The sequence below is a fragment of the Rattus rattus genome, chromosome 7 (genome assembly GCF_011064425.1).
Source record: "Rattus rattus isolate New Zealand chromosome 7, Rrattus_CSIRO_v1, whole genome shotgun sequence".
NCBI lineage: Eukaryota > Metazoa > Chordata > Mammalia > Rodentia > Muridae > Rattus > Rattus rattus.
The window spans coordinates 44,795,859-44,813,272 of NC_046160.1; the positions used below are offsets into that span (position 1 = coordinate 44,795,859).

The 17,414-nt window shown below is 40.3% G+C and overlaps 1 long non-coding RNA gene across 1 annotated transcript; it reads right to left on the reverse strand.

Annotated features, from left to right (window-relative positions):
• Nucleotides 1-2: 2 nt before the first annotated feature.
• LOC116905661 lies at nucleotides 3-17,101 on the reverse strand. The gene is made up of 2 exons (XR_004388558.1): nucleotides 17,026-17,101; nucleotides 3-184 (listed from the first exon to the last, which is right to left on the reverse strand). It is a non-coding gene; the product is annotated as an uncharacterized LOC116905661 (long non-coding RNA).
• Between the last annotated feature and the right edge of the window lie 313 nt (nucleotides 17,102-17,414).

A 17,414-nucleotide genomic window follows, 5' to 3' on the forward strand; every position in this document is an offset into this window, starting at 1 on the left:
GAGTGGCTTAAAACAATATAAATTTATTATCTTATACTACCAGAGGTCAGAAGTCCAAAAGCAAGCTAAAGTCAAGGCGTCGGGAGGCAGAGTTCCTTCTGGAGGCGCTAGGACAAACTCCAACTCCTTCTCTCTTTCAGCTGCCCACTTGGCTGGGCCGTGGCCCCTCCTCCATCTTCAAAGCCTGGGATATAATACCATCATGACTTCTTCCCTTACTCCACAGTCTGTCTTTTATAAAGACACTGTGGTTTTATGGGAACAGCTCACAGAAGCCACTCTGCCCATCTCAACTTACTCATACTTGCAAAGTCCCTTTTGCCACATAAAGTGACATATTTACTAGTTCCAGGAAATCAGATATGACTATCTTCTGGGGCCGATATTCAAATTACCATAGCATTATCAATACCAAGCCCGCCACACAAGCATGGAGACTTGAGCTCACATCCCTAATACCCATGTAAAAGCTAGGCATGGCGGCAAACATTTATAAGTCCAGCTGGGGAAGAGGGGAGGAGGTAGCAGGGGAATTATATATAGTCAGACTCCAAGAGCTCATTGGCTCACCAGCCCAGCTGAAATGATGAGTTGAATAGGAGACTCTGTCTCAAACAATAGATGGAGAGTACTTGAGGAAGACAGTTGACATTCACTCACTCACTCACACACACACACACACACACACACACCTATATACATACATACAACACACATGTGTCTACCACATGCCTACATACACACATACATATAACATATACACACATATACACATGTATACACATGCCTACATATGCACATACATACAACACACACAAGTATACACATGCCTACATGCACATATACATACAACACACACACATACACACATCCACATCTGGGCTTCCAAGACGCAAAAGAATCTTCAGGACCTCAGAGGTCATAATTACTGATCTACAGAGAACAAAAGTAAATTGGCTTACGTAAAACGAGTATTTCTTATTTACAACACAAATCCCTCAAGGCTGCTATGGAAGTTCTATAGACTCAGGACCCAGAGTGCCTTCTTCATGTTCTGCCTTAGTCTTTCAGATTCGGATGACTTCGTTTTTAAAGTCATCGCCATCTGTGTGGCTCAAGGTTACTCATTATCATATCACAGTTCTATCTATCTAAAAAAATAAAAAGGGGAAAATGGTAGGAAGAAGATCCTTCTCCCTCCCTTTCATGTGCCTTCTGGACATGCGACATCAAGAGACCCTGAAATAGTAACTTTTTTACTGGCCAACCATGGTTCAAGCTAAGATTTCTACTATATTCAATTATTAGTCTCTATCTCACTGTTTATAAAGCAAATGAGAGCTGGTAATTTAAACCTAGAACAGGGGAACCAAGGCATTCTCAAAGAACTCCAAGGCCAAGCCTTCTCTGAAGTCTGTCTTTGAGTTTCTCAGAGCCACTCTATGTGACTTAGAGTTTCAATTATTTGTACTCAAAGTTATCTGCTTCATTTTCTTCACTATTTTTCCAATCACAAAGAGGAAACATAAAGTCTTGTAAGTTCACACACACTGCAGGTACAGCTAGGCACATGGCTGGACACTGGAACCACTCAGCACTCTTGGGGAAAACATGGTAATTAATCTGACTCAAGCTCTTCACTTGCTGAAAATTCAACCATGTTTCTTTGAAATGCCTTGAACATCGTGGATTAATGAGTCTAATTTCTTATTTGAGCAGCCAGTAAGATTATAAACAGACAGTTACCATGGAATGATTCAATATGAAACCAAGGATATGTTATTGGAATGGCACAGAGTTTCCAAACCGGGTTCAGGGATGCTGGCCCCTTTATTCTGTGTTCTTAATTTGACAGTGTTTGCCTGTAAACCTATGACCTAGAATAGCTTCCCCCTACCTCCTGACAACTCATCAGAAGGGAAAAAGAGAAGAAGGCCATTTTCCAGTGCCCTACAGGACGTGCATTTTTTTTTATTAAAAATGATTACATATATTTATGATGACCAGTCATGAGACCTGCTGTAGAAACACGCAGGTCAGAAGACAACTTCTCTAATTCTGCCACTTAGGTCCCAAGAATCAAACCTAAACTTGGTACAAGCTCTCCTGAGCCATCTCTCCAGGCATGGTTTCTGTGGAAGAAAATTATTTATTACTAATTTTTCTTTATAAAAACAAGAATGTAGCTAAACATCACTTATCTAATCTATTTGAACCTTAAAATGACATTTTCATCATATAACCATAAAATAAGTAGAAACAAAATACAGAATTATAGGAATTTGGAAACGTTGAAGTGAAGGAACGTTTTAGAAAATTAATTCAAGTCAGAAAAGGGATGATGGTTGCTATTGTCGTTGCTGTTTGGTTTAGTTGTTTGGTTGGTTTTGGGGGGTGGGAGTAGTTTGTTTGTTTTGCTGGGCAATGGCTCAGTGGATAAGGCACAGGGTGGCAGGCCACATGAAATCCCTGCACCAGGGAAGTAAACAGGGGATTTCCCTTTCAAGCTGAGTAACTAGGTTCGCCAGACTTGACAAACTCCAGAGCTCCGGGCGTGATCAAAGAAGACATCTGAGATACACTTCAGACCTCCACATACACATGCACACGGGAGTCCCAGCACACACACAGACTTGTGTGCTCACACATGTTCAAGCACACATACCCACATGCTCAACACACACATGCTCCCTCCTGCCCCTCAAAAGGAAAGAGAACTGTGTAACTGGTGCTGACATCTTCATTATGAACCAGAGATCCTCTCATCCCTGGATCCACTTGGTGCTACACACCACATTTCTGAAAGAAAAAAAAAAAAGAGACCTACATATTTGAGATTTTCTCTGTGACATTCTGTTTCGGAGAGTGAAAGGACAAATTGACATGACTGAATTTGTTCGGGGAGCTTTTTAGGCTTCTTTGAATAGTCAAAGAGGTGTTAAGATAAAATTTGGAGTTAGTCATGAATTTAGAAAAGAAATTGCTAAGCCAATTGGTATTTGTGTGAAGGGAATATGAAGTTCACAATGGTGTTTCTTCTGAATGTTGACTAGCTGCTGTGCTGGATTAGCATGGGTCAGAAAGATTCTACAGGAAAAATGCTTTAATATGAGAAAAGAGAGAGTCCAATGGGACTCCCATTTCCTATTTCTAAAAATAGAGCTCTACAGTCCAGAGTAAGCCCTGCTTCCTGGGCTGGCAGGTGCAGGTCAGTGGTGAAATGCTTGCCTAGCAGATATGGGCTCAGCACTGGAATAAAAATCAGGTTTTTGATCAGCATTACACTTTGTCAAGAAAGCTCTCTTTTCAACAAAAGGAGTTATTTCCCCTCCTGCTCATCATTTCCCCATGCTCCTAAATTTTTAACTGCATCTTAAAGAATACATTAAAGTTGGAACAACTTGTCTCCTTACTTACTTCCTACTGAATTCAACAAAAGATTTAGCAATTATAATTGTAACCCCCAACAAGCCATCCTTAAACTTGTAATGAGTTGTGTTACACAGAGGGTATAATAAGTCAAAAGACTACAAATCAGGTCTGATCTTCTCCTGGGGACAATGCTACAACATCAAGGTCATGTTTCTAACCAAATGTTACATCCCATACTTATTTTTTTAAAAAAAGGACCACGTTCTTCCACTCAATCAGTGTACACTGCCCACTTATCAGATGACATCTTTGCAATGTACACACGCGTCAAATGCCAAATCCATCCAATACGGAAGCAGTGTAGTTGGGTAAGACAACCTAAGGAGGATGGTTGACAAGACTAGCACCGAGGCTCTGGAGGGAGAGCAGCTAACCTGAGAGATGGCTATAAAAGGGCTCAGGAGGTACAGCAGCTCCTGGAAATAACTTAGATATGGAAGAAAAAGAAGCCCTGAGCGGTCAGGTTGTGGAGACAAGTTAAGCACATGGTTCAGCCTCATACACAAATCGGGAGCACAAGGAAGTGGTCCATTGATAGTGGGGTGGGGAACCCAAGAGTCTAAAGGACTGACTTGAGAGGTAAGGCCTCTTGTTTTAAACTTTGACTAACTCTGACAATCTCATCTGGGAACTTGTCTGCTTTGCTCAGCCGCTCTTTGCTTCTAGTTCCACTTCAGCAATAGAAACAAAAGTGCCTATAAGGATTTGAGTCTGTCCCTAACCCACCAAAACTATTTAAAAGAAAAAGATGGCTGCTTTAAAGATACACAAAAGATGGCTGCAGCTCTCCTCATCTAAGTATATTGTAGCAACCAATGTTTACAGGTTCTTGCTTAAACTTGGCTGACAAGTAGAGTTGCCATGGTGAAAACGGACCTTCCTTTTTAGCCTCTAAATATTTCCACTGTGCTAATCTTTATTAGCAAGCAAATTAGATTTTTTTTGCATCAAAAAAAAAAAATCCATTTCATGAATGGACATGAAAAGGACAGGAGACACATGGCTGACTTAGGTCCATAAATAAAAAGTAGAAAAGACAGTGAAACTGACATGGAAGAGGCAATGAGTGGGAGATCATGAGTGCAGATGGAGGAGTGCGATCTGGCTGCTTACCCATGGGTTCTGCTCTTATGGAAGAAATAGCCATCTCCTGAGCATCTGAAGGGTGGAATGAATGGCTTTAACTAACCTGGCTCCTAACTGTGCTCTGCGGTGAGAGCAGCTGAAAGTCTTCCTTCTAGACTTATCCTGGAGCCTCAACAGCTGTCCAGCTGTCCTGATGCTGTGTGTCCAGTCTGTGATCCCAAAGTATGCTCATAAGACAAAGGGAGTTGACAAAAGGGTTTAAGAATGAAAACAATATTTTTAGAAAATCACCTTGGATCGCTTCTCAGCCTTTTGGCTAAGATCAAGTGTAGAAAATCACCTTGGTATCAGTATGCAGTATGGGTTAGAGGATGAAGCCCACAGAGAAAGCAAAAACAATCATTTATTGAACACATTCTATGCGCTAGAAACCAAATTTTCCTACTTAATTGAATTTAAAAACAGGTGTGTCTGCTCCTTGTCAGGGTTGTTGCTCTCACCTTAGGTGTGAGGAAATAAAGGGTGGTTACGAGCTCAGCGTCTGTAATTGCAAACAATGGGTCAAGACTAGAAAGCTGTGCTGAGGGGAAAAGCTAACAGACACTGAAGAAGAGAGACAGGATTGACAAAAAGCCAAAAACCAAAAGAACTTAGAGCTAATGACAGCCCATGAGCCACCCATCAGGAGAGTGAGGTGGGAGGAATCAGGGGAACCAGGACATAAACTTATAGTTGTGTGGCACCGTGTGGATGCACTTTGTGTGTTTAAGCAGTCCTATCCTGGAAGCTATATTCAAGATGGTTCAGGCTAGACTGTTGTTTATCCACAATCACGGTTCACAACTAGGAAATACTGCTATTTATGAACATATATAACGAGGTAATTTCTTAGACATATAACTGCCAAGTCAAATTCTATTTTTCAATTTTTAAAAAATAATTGTTCTAAAAATATTGATAAATATTTCCAAGTAATTGGAAAATATTTCTTAGTAATCCATAGTATTACTAAGAAAGGAAGACATGCATGGTCAGAAGTAAAGCTTTACTTCTGGTCAGATTGGCACAGGGATAATGTTCTGCCACTCTTTTCCGTTGCTTCAGGGTCACTTAGCAAGAGATGCATTCTTGTAAGAGGCCAATAGAGAGCGATCATTTGAGTGCCCAGGGTTAACAAACATTTATATTAAGTTGAGGAATTATTTTGTTTGATGGCTTTGACTTCATTAGAGACTAGTCCTTAGGAAGGCTGTAGTTCTGTCTTCAGAATTGTGAACACGAGATTGAAATTGTGTAAATGAATGGGTGCAGAATTAGAAGAGAGAAGGCCGAGATGTAAACCAGCTGAAGGGAGACCGATAGGAGACAGGGAGATCGAAGAAAATCTAAGACTGAGAAGGAAAGGAGGAATCAAGGAGATGGTGTCAAGACTTAGGAAAATAGCCACAGAGAGTCACTGGATTTGACAGAGACATGAAAAGAATTCATTCACCTTTGGAGGTTGGAGCTCATGGACAACTGAACAATGTTAGAAACCTTGGTCATTTGGTGGAAAATCCTACCACACTGGACTTACGTAAGATCCTGCCAGCTCTTTAATTCTTTCCAAAGATGAAGCTGGACCACTTCCAAAAGTTTAAATGATGTCTTCAATAAAGTGTACAGTAGTTTCCAAATGACGGATCCAGCCTTCCCACACCCACCCTGCACACCCATTCTTTTATAGCCTGCCTCCCTTTAAAACGAGGGCTGTAGCAGTGGGAGGGAAGTCTGCCGTGATGAGGGTAGAAAGTCATCGTGTCGTACTGAAACTTATAAAATTTAATCCTTCATTCCAGCACTGCTATAAGACGTCCTATACTTCTGCACATAATAAAACGAATCGAAATAAGAAGCAATAAAGAAAGTATGGCATGCACGAAATGGGAGTCATGAGTCCCAGGTGACTTGTCAAGCCCGAACAATGAGTACTTCCTGCAAAAGCTTCAGGTCATAGCAATCCTCCCCCCTCAGCTGCCCAGCGCCCAACACAAATATCCCAGGATGGCCGCTTCCCTAATCTATACTCCTCCAATGGAAAGACATTATTAAAAGCATATTCTACAAGACTGAGCTTTGATTTCCATAATTCTCAGGTCTTGATTTTGACCAAATTGCAACACTAAGAAAGTTTGTTTCTGGTTGGCCACTGGCTACCTTGACTCTTTCCTTTGACATTCTGAATATGAGTTACCATCTGTTGTCTCTAGATTTATCTTAATACTAAAAGAGGTTAGCAAACATTTATATTAAGTTGAGGAATTATTTTATTTGAGGAATTATTTTGTTTGATAGCTTTGACTTCTTTAGAGACTAGTCCTTAGGAAGACCATAAGAAAAACTGTCTAATTTCTAAGCATTACAAAAAAATTGAGAGAGGACAATTTGTATGGGCAGAGATGGGCAGCCTGTATGATGTGAAATGTGAAGGAATTGAGCTCTATTGTTAGTTTCTAAGGTCAAAGGACTTGCTTTCCAGTTCAATTCCTGCCCGTTTCACAATATATCTAGAAATATATCTGCATTAAGCCAGTAAATGTTTTGATCTATTCTCTACACCATAGAAATTTAGTCAATGCAGGTACAGCAGGGATCTGTCAAGTCAGTTACTTTAAATGGCTCTACTCTTGTTTTTTACAGAAATTCTCATAACTGATGGCATCACAATTCTAACACTGTGAACTCTGCTATATAACTTCTCACATTTCTGTACCTTTGAGAATCTGCTAGAAACTATGAAATGCTCCCTCTGAAATAGTCATGCTTTCCAACTCACATGCCCTTTCTTAAACAACTTTTACATTATTGTTTTACTTTTTTCTATATTTGTGGGTGTTCCACCTTCATGTATGTCTGTGTACCACATTTGTGCATAGTACCTGTGGAAGCCAGAAAAGAGCATCAGAACCCCTAGGACTGGAGTTACAGATGGTCGTGAGCTGCCGTGTGAATGCTGAGTCAATAAACTCCAGTCTCCAGAAACAGCAGCCAGTGTTCTTACCTGCTGAGCCATCTCCCAGTCCTTCAGGTTTATTTTTGTCAAAATACAATAGGACCCCTGGATTCTGACCACCAATCCCTTAGGAACCCAGTTACATTTAAACTGAATTTAAATTCTGGACACCTTTTAAGATATATTTTTAATTGAATTTTAATAGACTAATAGAATTACATCATTTTTCTTTTATATATATACAATTTGCTGAGTTCATTCTTGCTGTCTGTGTGTATAGAGCTTCAAGGCTGGCCACTCAACATTGGACAGCTAATGGAGGAACTCATCCCTAGGGGAAACTAATTCAGTAGTTACCTGTGGTTCTTTGTTTAAGCAGTAGGACCCTGGGAAACATTTTCTCCTTTGAAATTAGCATGACCATTGTTCCAGTGTTGCTTAAGCAGCTGTTTCTAGGAGAAGCAGCCTCATGGCAGACCTCCTGGTGTTCTAGCTCTTACAATCTCCCCATCCCCTTTTTGACAATGCTCCCTGAACCATAGGAGCTCTGATGTCTGTGTATCTGTTAGGGCTGGGCTCACTGGGATCTGTTGATGTCTGCATTGTTTGCAGCTGCCATCTTCTGAGGTGCCATTTGCTGTGAAGAGACGCTATTTTACATGGTTGGTAGCTGCACTTACTCAGGGGATCATACACAAAGGTTTCAGACTGCAGAGCTGGAACTCAAGCTCTGAAAACTTTATCCAGAAGTTCCTGTTCTGAGGGGGAGTCAATGTAAGTGGGAAGCTGGCCTTTCAGGGTAAGACAGTAGGAGGATGCCTTGTTACTAGATATAAATGCTTTCTTCTCAGCAGTGCTCTAAGTCCAGGGTATCATTCTGAACAGCCCGCTGGATAGAAAACTTGATGACTTGTGAACACACCAGTTACCTTGTTAAATTAAGCAAATCTTTCCCATCATTAGTAAAGAACAAAATAAAAAAAATGATTTTATCTCGATCCAAATTTGTAATGGAATAGAATTAAGATTTCAGCACAACCTTGAGAGTGGGGTTTTTCTATTAAAAGAGAGATCAGTTTGAGCATTGGCTGTATGCCCAACCCTGTGCTGGGATAGACTTGGCACAAGCCTGAGGACTCGAGGTTGGCCAGCACTTACTTAAAAGCCAGCCATGGAGCACATGTCTGTGTGCCCAGCACTATAGGTTGGTGGGAGATGGAAGGCAGATGAAGACAGGCAGAACCCAGAGGCTTCACTGCCAGTTCACAATGGTAAGCTCTGGGTTCATTGAGAAACCTGTCTAAAAAGTCAGACAGAGGAATGACTGAGGAAGACGTCGTGATGTTAACTTCTCTTTTTGATATGAGCAAGCACACACACATACATACACTCATACCAGACAAACACACACACACACAACACACACACACACATGCATACCAGACAAACACACACACACACACACACACACACACATGCATACCAGACAAACACACACACACACACACACACACATACATACCAGACAAACACATACACACACATACATACCAGACAAACACACACACACACACACACACACATACCAGACAAACACACACACACACACACACACACACACACACACACACACACACACACCCCATCTTCAAGAAAGAGAATGGCAGGAAGCCAAGAGGGCTATTCAAGGTGTCATGCAATTCCAAGGATAAAATTTGACAGGAGAGAATATTTACTATAAGATATTTGGGGACATCACCAGTAAAGATGAACTGTTATTAGTTTAAGGTGGCTTCAAATTATTTGTTTCTTTTTTTTTTTTTTTTTTTTGGGTCTTTTTTTCGGAGGTGGGGAACGAAACCAGGGCCTTTCGCCTCCTAGGCAAGTGCTCTACCACTGAGCTAAATCCCCAACCCCTATTTGTTTCTTTTTTAAAGAAACAAACATCATCATAATTCTGAAAACTGATACTACCAACTGCTAGCAAGATAAGGAACAGGTGAGATTTTCCAGCAATAATGATGACAGTCATAATCAATAACCTACTTTTCCAAAACTACTCCACAGTGTTATACAGTTACACATATTTCTGTCTCCTAGCCTAGAAAATTTTACAGTACTTCAGAGGAATTAAACACTTGTTCACAAAACATTGTATAAAAATGTTTATCACGTCTCAAGCTAGGAACAGTCCACAGACTCATCAGCAAGAGAATTATGAGCAAAACGCATCATGTTTATACAACGGAATACTTCACAACAATAAAAAGAAGTGGGCAATTATATAGATGAGCTACAAAAATATTAAGCTGTGTGACCAACACAAGATAACACAAGAGAACATGCTGTATCTCCCGTTTATGTGAAGATCAAGAATGAGTCAAACTCATCAAACTCATGAGGAAATCAGAATGGATTCCAGTCTTGCTTATGCAACTTATGTAACTTCTGGGAGTTAACTGGGATTGGCCGGGAGAGGACATGATCTGGTTCCCTGGTGGGATGGAAATGTTCTCCACCTTGATGGGGTGGATTGTCCCCAAGGTGCTTGGCAGAATAATGACTTCTGAGGTTGACCATGTGCTAAGGCGCAAACCTGGGAATGTTATACTTTAAATGGCAAGAAGAACTTTTTGGATGTGATTAAGGGTAAAAACTCAAGATTGGGAAATTATCTGAGAGAGAGAGAGAGAGAGAGAGAGAGAGAGAGAGAGAGAGAGAGAGAGAGAGATTGATTGCTACAACTACAGGCAGAAGCAATTGACATCAGAAGAGAGCAGAGAGACCTCAATGCTGCCAGCTTTGAAAATGGGAAAGTCATGAGCCAAGGAAAGCAAGTGAACTTTAGATCAGAAAAGACAAGGTGAGAGTCCCCTCTAGACTCCAGCAAGGACCATGGCCTTGTGGGACACTGACACTAGTCTAGTAGGACTCATGGAAGACTTCTGACCTTTAGAAGTATGAGGTTATAAATCTGTGTTGTTTCAGATCAAATGTGCAGTCATTTGCCATAGGATCAATTCAAAACTAACTCGTGTGGGCATGGTCATCTGTTAAGGCCCATTTAATTGTGTACCCCAAAGCAGCATGATTTACTGCTTGTGAGTTCCATCTTGTTGTGGATTGAAATGCAGCTCTGAAAAAGATGCTGGGAACCTTGCAGGACTTCAGGTAGCCCTTGTTTGGAAATGGGTCCATTGCAGACGTAATCAAGACAAACTCCTATCAGAGTAGAATGGGATTTTGATTCAAAGTGACTAATGCCTTTCTTATAGAGGGAAAACATGGAGAGACACAGCGAGAAGGACATATGATGAAGACAGGCCGAGGCCGCAGGGATGCTTCCAGACAAGGGTACAAGAGACGAAAGCCATCAGTGGAAGGTAGGAGAAGGCAGGGGAGTATCCTGGCCAAGGTCTCACTGCAACATGGCTCTAGAAGTAAGGGGAAATATCTTTTTGCTGTTGTTAGTTTTACAGATGTGTTCATAGTACTTTGTACTTGTAGGCCTAGAAAATTAATGTACAATACACCTCAACTCTTTTAAACAGATCTTCAGTAGGTTATAAATCTGTGTTGTTTCAGATCAAGTGTTTAGCCATTTGCCATAGAATCAATTAAAAATTAATGAGTGTGGGTATGATCATTTATTTGTTAAAGACAATTAAAATGTATATTCAAAACCAGCATGTTTTACTGCTTATAAGTTACATCTTGTTCTAGACGGAAACACATCCCTGAAAAACATGCTGGAGACCTTGAAGGACTTCAGGTAGTCCTTGTTTGGAAGAAGAAAGCCTGCTTCCTGTCCTATTAATCCCCATAATAATAATCATCACATCCTGTTTCTTTTTATATTCTCATCATTCATATATATTTGTTACATACCTCATAAGCTTTTTTTTATTTGCTATGCCCCCTCTGTTTCTGTCTCTCTGAAAGTTTCTTATTATGTAGTGCAGATTGTTCTCCTTGAATTCTCAATCCTCCTGCCTAAGCCTCCCACGTGCCGGTATGACAGGCATGTATCCCTGTGTCCGGCTTCCCTAGTCCTCTGCCATGTCTCTGTCTGTTTCTCTCTGTCTCTGTCCCCCTGCCCTCCCCCCACCCCGTGTGTGTGTGTGTGTGTGTGTGTGTGTGTGTGTGTGTGTGTGTGTGTGTGTGTGTGTGTGTGAGAGAGAGAGAGAGAATATTCAAGATCTACTACTGTCTTGCCAAATTTTAAGTATGTTATTATTAATACTAACTGTAATACTGTATGTTAGAGCCTCAAGACATACTCATTTGATAACGTGAAGATTGTATCTATGAACCAACAATATCACTTCCCCATCCCCAGCAGTCCCCAACAATCATTATACAGAATGCCATCTTAGGAACAAAGTGCTTTGTTTTGTTCTTTTTCTTAGAAGCATGGTTTCTTTGTTTGTTGTACGATTTATGATGTCTAGGTTATTTCCTTTGTTGCTCTTCTGCTATTATGGCTATGTACACTCTGAAACACATGTAGTGGGAAGAATATACACTTGAAAATGGAGTTCCCTAAGTCTTAGAGATGCAAATCTTCAGCCTGAGAAGACGTTTGGAACTGTTCTGGGAATGATGGCTGTGTTTATGCTCACACAGCAGCGAGAGAACTGTTATAACTTCACACCCATGGCAACAGTGTCAGCCATTTGGGTTTTGGTTTTGATTTTGTTTGCTTTGCTATTTTATTTGGTCTTGAGGACTTGAAAGCAGGGCCTCTATGCACGTGTTCTGGTTGGAGATACACCCTAGACAAGCATTTTGCTCACATGTCTGACCAGCAAAAGCAAATATACCACAAAACAAATATTAAGTTTAAAACTCTTCAAAGATTTGCAAGCATCTATTTAAAGGCCCCATAAGCAAATTGTGTATTAGAAATTGTGGCTTTTCTTTTTCTACATGCCCTACTTAAATACAGACAAAGCTCCACTGTCATTGCTGCTGGGTATAAAATGGTTTCCATTGTGGTTTTAATTTTTATTTCCTTGGTTTTCAGAACAACCGAGAGTGCTCTTACATGTTCACTGGCATTCTGTAGTTTCTGTGAGTTCTGCCTTTTGTCTTCCTGACTTTGAAGGCTTCTTCTTCTCTATTGGTAGAAATCCTTTTTAAGATTCAGTTGGAGGAGCTGCAGAGAGGGCTCCGTGGTTAGGAGCACCTGTTACTCCTGCATGGAACCTGCATTTGATGCCTAGAGCCTACAAGGTAGCTCATAACTATCTGTAATTTCAGTGACAGGGGATCTTCCATTCTCTTTTGGGCTCAGTAGCACCAAGCACACATGTGGTGCATAGACATATGCAGACAAATACCCTCACACATATAAAATAATAATAATAATGATATAATAAGAATAATAATAAGAAGAATAAAAAATTTAAAGATTCAAGTAGAGTCAATTGCTTCTCAGGTCTGGAACCTCTCTTTACTTTTACTATACTGTCTTTCATGATTAAATCTTAATGATGTTGTATTTAGCCATTTTTTCCTTTAAGATATTCATATTTTAGCTGGGTGGTGGTGGCTCACACCTTTAATCCCATAACCCTGGAGGCAGAGGCCAGTGGATCTTTCAGTTCAAGGTCAGCCTGGTTCCCAGAGCAAGTTCCAGGGTAGCCATGAATATTCAGAGAAACCCTGTCTGTAAAAGCAAAGAAGAAAGAAAGAAAGAAAGAAAGAAAGAAAGAAAGAAAGAAAGAAAGAAAGAAAGAAAAAAAGAAAGAAAGAAAGAAAGGAAGAAAGAAAGAAAGAAAGAAAGGAAGGAAGAAAGAGAGAAAGAGAGAAAGAAAGGAAGGAAGGAAGAAGAAGGAAAGAAAGAAAGAAGGAAAGAAAGAAAGAAACTGTCTCAAAAAAAACCAAAAAATAAAATAAAAAGAGAGAACTATGCATATTTTTCTAAGTTGCTTTAAAAATACTTTTAGATTGAGATTATAATGGTATATTATTTCCCCCTCTAAAGGTTAATTTTTCTACTTTTTATATTTGGATTTTCAGTTATCTTAATTTTTGTAGGTATGATGCAAAATTGAGATCTAAAAAGAAAAACAATTTCGGCACAGGGTCATGCTATATAGCTCTGGTGGGCTTCAAACCCACCATCCTCAAGCTTCTAGTTCCTGAGTAGCAGGAGATCTAACCTGGACTTTTTCCATGTGGATAAACATTGTCTCAGAACCTTTGTTTACAATCATATAACCTCTATGGTAACAGTTTCAATGTATACCTTTGTTTACAATCATATAACCTCTATGGTAAACAGTTTCAATGTGTGTTTCTAAGACTTCCAGTCAGCTCCCATTAGCTTAATTATCTTCCACATAACAAATACAGCACTGATTATTACAGATTTTTAATATTATTTTTTAAATGTACTTTATTCTACTTTTGATTTGGGAAGGGCAATATTTCAGCTTAGAGCAGGAGCCTGGAGGCCTGAACTGAGGCAGAGCCCATGGAGAAATCTTCCTTACTGCTCTGCCTCTGGGCTCAAGACCAGCTACTTTTCTTACAAGCCCACAACTGCCTTTCCAGAGACAACAGCACCCACAGTAGGCTAAGCCCCCTCCTACCATCAGTTAGCAATAAAAAAAGAATAACATGGGCTGGAGAGATGGCTCAGTGGATAAGAGCACTGACTGCTCTTCCAGAGTTCAAATCTCAGCAACCACATGGTGGCTCACTACCATCTGTAATGAGATCTGATTCCCTCTTCTGGTGTGTTTGAAAACAGCTACAGTGTGCTTATATAATAAATAAATAAATATTTAAAAAAATGAATAACATGCAAACTAAGTCTCTCAATTTTTTTTTTCTACTTGAAACTTGTCTTGGCTGCTCTTGGCCTTTTGTGTTACCATATAAGTTTTGGAGCTGTTTATCCAGTTTGTAGGCTTTAAAAAGATTATTATTATTATATTATTTCAATAATATTAATATTATAGTAACAATAATGATTATTATTACAACAGCTTCTAATTTAAATAAACAGTTTTATGATATTGAGCCTTCACCTCCATGAAAATACACAGCTTTATAGTTTTCCTCAAATTTGTTTAACCTTAAAGATAGTCTGTAATTTCCTCCACAGATTTGTGTCTACAGCTAAGGCTTAGCCGCACTGATCTTTGTAGCTTTTGTTACAAGTCTCAATAGAATCTTTCCATTAAACTCTCTAGTTGGTCATCATGAGTAAATAAAAATGCCATTTGCTTATCTTTGCTCAGTTCACATTCACCAGCCACAAACTCTGTGATTTGTTCTAAAATAAATCATTACAGTTGGATAGTTCTGAAATTCTATTTTTAGGTAAAACATTTTCCAGTTCTTTCTGCACCCAAACCTAAATATGCATTAGATCAAGGCACACTGCTTTAAACAAATGAGCCATACATTTGTTAACGTAACCAAAAGTGGTTTTATATCATTGTTAAAGAAATGACAGAGCTAAGACATCTGACTTTAACTGACTCCGACAGTTACATCAAATCTCAATAGACTCATTTGTAACTGGAATATGAATTAAAACACTGCGTTGTATCTCATCTAATCCTCACAAGAATCACACACAATGCAGTGTGTCCTGGAATATTTTGGTCTCTCCATCTATGTTGATTGAGAGGTCTGCCTGGGCTGGCGTTTGTGAAGTTGAAGCTAGCCTGGTCTACAGAGCCAGGTCCAGGCAAGTCAGAGTTAGTTACACAGTGAGACTTGATCTCAAAGGTAAAATGAAGTAAAATAAAGAGATAAATGATGAATATCCTAGTAAGAGCACCAGTGGAAGGGAAGCCCTGGGTCCTGCTAAGACTGAACCCCTAGTGAACTAGACTGTTGGGGAGAGGGCAGCAATGGGGGGGGTTGGGGGAACACCCATAAGAAGGGAGGGGGGGGATGTTTGCCCGGAAACCGGAAAGGAATAACATTAAAATGTATATAAGAAATACTCAAGTTAATAATAAAAAAAAAAAAAGAGATAAATGATATTGTAGCTAATTCAGTTTCTTGATAAGTACATGTATGAGACATGAGATTTTAAACATGGGTTAGATTAACTTATAAAAACTTCAGCAACCTATTCTTTTAGACCTGTGTGTATCAGTAATTCATTCAGTAGCCATCGGTTATTCTGCAAGCCAGTTGTCACGGGTGCTGGAGATGCAGCAGTACCCAAAATAAAGGTCAAGACGCTTCGATGCTTCAGGCTGTCATTCTGATGGAGTCAGATTTCATACAAGTATATAAGTGTGGATATATAAGTTACGATGCTTTTCTTTTTTAAAGAGACTAGAAGAGAAAGCCACCAAGGCCTTGTTAAAATCCAGAAGGCAAACAGGTTCTCTCTGAAGAAGTGGAAAGTCAGACAATGAGGCAGACAGAAAGGAAGGAGTGGTGTCAGAAAGGGAGCTGCAAATTCAGGGGACTAGCGTAGGCCACTGTGGCAATGTGGAAGAGATCCTGGTGAGGTGGGGACCTGAGCAGGATACTGTGCAAGACTTTGGAGGTCTTTGTTTTTTAAGGTTTATTTATTTATATGAGTACACTTCAGACACACCAGAAGAGGGCATCAGATCCTGTTATAGATGGTTGCAGTGATGGGAATTGAAGTCAAGACCTTCTGAAGAACAAGTGCTCTTAACTGCCGAACCATCCAACCCTGACTTTGAAGGTCTGTAACCCTCAATATGATCATTAGCTCCGTTAAGAGGCTAGTATGAGAAGCTCATTCTGACTACTAGATGGTTAGGAAAGAGAGAGGGAGGGCTAAAAAAGGAATCAGGAGAGGCAGAAAGGGGCTCTTGCAAAACATGTTGACAGGGGTTGGGGATTTAGCTCAATGGTAGCCCTGGGTTCAGTCCCCAGCTCCGAGAAAAAAAACAAAAACAAAAACAAAACAAAACAAAACAAAAAAACATGTTGACAGATAGGTGGTGATGGGGGTGAAATGGTGGCTTTGTTTTGAGCAGGTCAGAGGTGGAGAGACAGTCTGCAAAAAGAAATGGCCCCAGAGTTTCTGACATGAGCAGAGGGGAGTGCTTTTTCTGAAATGGAAAATAGTTGAAGCAGATTTGAGAGGGAAAATCAAAGGCTCAGACTTGGGGGACCACTAGATGCCATCTGAGTGGTCCTGCAGAGATCCTGAGCAAGTCTGGCTGGAGTTAGAAATCCGAGGACCACTGGGGACCATGAAGTTTTATTTATGGAAAAGGGAGCGAAAGGGAACAGAGCCCAGGGCAGAACCTTGGGAGTGGTGAAGAAGGAACAGGGTAGCTGGCAATGTAAGGTGGAAATGAAGTCGGATAGAAATACATGTGACCCCTTTAACAAGAGGAGACTGGGAAGAGTGCAGCAGCAAGGTCAAAGGCTAAGTAAGAGGTTAAACAAGAAGAGAGCCGAAATATTTATTGACTTTAAAAAACATTGGGATTACTGCTCTTAGCCTCGGGGGTGGGGTGGAGGGGATGAGGTGAACCCAGAAGTCAGACTGTTACCTGGAGTTGAGAGAGCGTTCCTATCCTTTATCGTACCAGGAGTTAACTTGTACACAAGTCTTTTGCAGCTACTAAGTTCTGCGGAGTCATCCAGCCAAGAAAACACCTCTGAACTCCCATCTAAGCTGGTAGGTGAAAAGTCAGAGAGATAACATTAGAAGATTTTTTTTAAAACACGGTTGTGCAAATCTCTGCAAACCAATGAAATCTCTCTGCCACACCACACACACACACACACTCACACACATACACACACACACACACACACACACACGCACAGGTGAGGTGGGTGGTTCAATCTCAACAGGAAGTTGAAGAAGCTATAGTCATCATCACTTCTGCTGATCAGAGACTCAAAGGTCAAGACCATATTGGAGTCTTTCCATTGT